We start from the raw sequence: 3,080 nt of genomic DNA, 5'->3' as shown, positions 1-3,080 counted from the left end.
ACTTGTCTGAAAGTTTTGTGTAGGATCCCAATTAGTCTTTTACCATTCATTGTTCACTTAAAATTTACTGTATAACCAAGTATCAGGTAGTTAGGGTCTCTATAAAATCATGAAAGAAATGGATCTTATGTACTACTTACTGATTTCTAAATACATAATGAGGTCACAGAAATCCCATTTAATTATTGATCTTGTATCAGAGCTACAGTATTCAAGAATGGAATTGTTGCATTTTAGACAATCTCATTGAATACTTATCTGAAGGTGTACTTGACCTCTAAGTATTTATCTAAGGTCAGTTTTTCCTCATTCCTTTTGGTAATATCAGAAAATAATCATGAATGGGGACCTAACCACCTGGGATAGATCAGATGCCATTACTGTTTACACTAAATCCATTCTGTACAATGTTTGACTAGTTCTAACACAGATTTTCAGTGACCTTCCTTGTGACCTTTAACTGCCACACTGTGCCCTTTTTAGTCTCATTATTACTGCCCATTTTTAGTTTAAACATTCTTTCAAATTACAATTATACCCATCCTATCCCATTAAAGGCCGTCTCGCCATCTTCATTAAACAAACTTTCATTCAGCTTTAATTATACATTTTACATTTAAATACTTAACAAAAAGTAAGACATTCATCCAATTATTTGATTACAAGACTCCTTAAACTGGGGGAGGGGGGGGAATTCCATTACAAATACTTAAGTTTGACACGTACTCCTAGAAACAGAGCTAGGAAGTAATCTCCTAGTTAACAGGCTGTGGGCATCCAGGACAGTGTGCCATGACTAAAAATTACTCCAGATAATCTTGATCTGCATGTTTTCTTTCCATGTCCATAATATGAAGAGCTTTTCTCCTGACCACCAGTTTTCCATACAACAGGCAGGTAAATCTTGTAACACTAGTCCTAGGAAAAGAAAACACTTCAGATTTACAAACCCACCAATATCAGAACTTATTAAAATTTCCAAAAATGCTATTGTCCTTATAATGGTCTATCTCAGAAGCCAGATCCGTATTAAGTTTTCTCAACAGAAATTCAGGTTCGGGATAGGATCATCACAGATAAGACCAAGGACATAATATTGACTGTTAAGCAAAATATGTGACTCACAGAAATGGTTACAGCTTAAAAACGTCCTAGCAAAACCGGTCTCTTTCAACAGGCAGACAGCGACCCCTCACTGTTGGCAGAGAAAACAAGACACAAAACTATTGTGAGGTAGTTTTCCCCTTGCAGGTAACAAAAATTTATTTCATTTTTCATACGGGTCTTATTTCAGAAGCCGAATCCGTATATGCTTTTCTTCAGGCAATCAGCTTCGGGATAGGTTTCATCATCGATTAGACCACACACCAAAACATTAAAAGGCAAACACTTTTTTGTAAGCCACACAACTTACTTCAAAAGGAATCTGACAGCCAGTGACATCCACAGCTTCATTAGTATTCATCAACTCCCAGGATGCTGTTCAAAAACAAAACAAAAATTTCATTTAGACTACATATAGACTCAACATAACGCTGAATCAAAAATACTAGTCCAACACACACATACCTGGCAACATTGTCAGGTTTTAGCCGGGTAATTTTCCAGCAAATATTCTCCCATAAGCTTTGGAATTTTCCTTTGCATCTAGTTAAGGAGGAAGCAAATTTCAAATGATGCACCATCTTTTATTTTTGTGAATCAACAGGTTGATCTCTTCTGTTTAAAAACTAAGCTCTCAACTTCACTTACCTTAGCGTCTTCACGTAACAGCTTCGTTGCACCGAGCGCCATTGTTCCTGCGGGGAATCAATATATTTAAAATTAAGCACTAACGGAATAGAGTTCAAGGTGTTCAGTCCTAAAAAAACCTTCCCCCGTTCAGTGATCCGATTTGCACACAGCGCCACCTGGCCACAGGACAACGGTCTCCGGCAGAAATCAGAGGCTGTCCATTTTGAAATAACCGTTTCATCCGGCGACAGAAGACCCTTGCCTTAAGGTAAAGCTAACTCCTAGCCCCCAACCCTGGGAATGTGGTTTTCTTGCCGCTGCTCAGGCTCAGCCAGCCGGCTGCCCGGGTTCAGGACCCAGGCCGCGCGCAGCCTCAAGCCTAAGCTCCAAGCCGTAGGCACCACGACTCGGGACACGTGGCAACTCGCCTGCGCCTTCCCCGCTCGCCAGTTCTCAATAGAAAACGCTCAGCTCACTCACATCAACACGCCTTTTCACAAGTCTGCACCTTCCAACTGAAGCCCGGGCCTCCGGGGTCCGCCCGAACCCTCGCCCCCGACACCCGACTCACCAAGAACACAGAACCGGCCCCCAAGTCCAGACGCAAAAGAGCGAGCTGCGCTCGCAGCAGCTCCCTATATAGCCTCTCCCGACTCAGACCGAGGCGGCCCCGCCCTCGCACATCCATTGGACGCGAGAGGAGACGGGGGCGGGACGTTTCCTGAGGGAGAGTGCGCGTGGCGGCTCTTTTCTTGGGGGGGACTCGTTCCGGGCGTGGTGTGCGCGCCGCCCGCCCACAGCCCGCCCGCCGCGTGCCCGCTCAGTCCTCGGCGCGCGCCCGCTGGCGCGCTGCTCTGGGTCGCTACCGAGCCTGGCTCTACGTGGCGCGGGGGTGGCGCCAGAATTCAAACGAACAGGCGTGGTTGGAGGCCAGGCTGCTGCCCGCCGCGAGCCAGGTCCGCCCGGGACGGACCCGACGGCCCGGGATGAGCGTGGGCTTCAGTTTTGCAGCGTGGGGCGGCCTCAGCCTGTGCTCCACTCGAGAGGTGGGGTTGGCTGGCGCCTGGAGGGAGTGGACGCCCGGCGGCCGCTGCTCGCCGGGAGAGAGAAATTGGCGGGTAGAATTGCTCGGGAGAAGAAAGTGTGTGAAAGCGCCGCGTTTCTGCTCCGGTCCCCGGGGAGAGCGCCGCGCCTGCGGAGAGCGGCCCAGGGCGAGGCCCTTTGACGCCGCCCCCCCCCCCCCCCCCCGGGCTTCCTAGTGGCAGGCGCTGCCGTTACACTCTATTTTCAGCACACAGAATTCTCCCTGAGACAGCAAATCCACGAGGTGAATATTCCTTCCGGCA

General features: G+C 47.9%; 1 long non-coding RNA gene across 1 annotated transcript; it reads right to left on the bottom strand.

Moving 5' to 3' along the window:
- Positions 1-571: 571 nt before the first annotated feature.
- Positions 572-2,335, bottom strand: LOC307104830. Its single transcript, XR_013813930.1, has 6 exons — positions 2,306-2,335; positions 1,753-1,799; positions 1,570-1,647; positions 1,415-1,479; positions 1,126-1,195; positions 572-918 (listed from the first exon to the last, which is right to left on the bottom strand). It is a non-coding gene; the product is annotated as an uncharacterized lncRNA (long non-coding RNA).
- Between the last annotated feature and the right edge of the window lie 745 nt (positions 2,336-3,080).

Source organism: Cnephaeus nilssonii (assembly GCF_951640355.1).
Source record: "Cnephaeus nilssonii genome assembly, chromosome: 9".
NCBI lineage: Eukaryota > Metazoa > Chordata > Mammalia > Chiroptera > Vespertilionidae > Cnephaeus > Cnephaeus nilssonii.
Note: the sequence above shows the minus strand (reverse complement) of the source record. Positions and strands in the feature narration are given on the sequence as shown.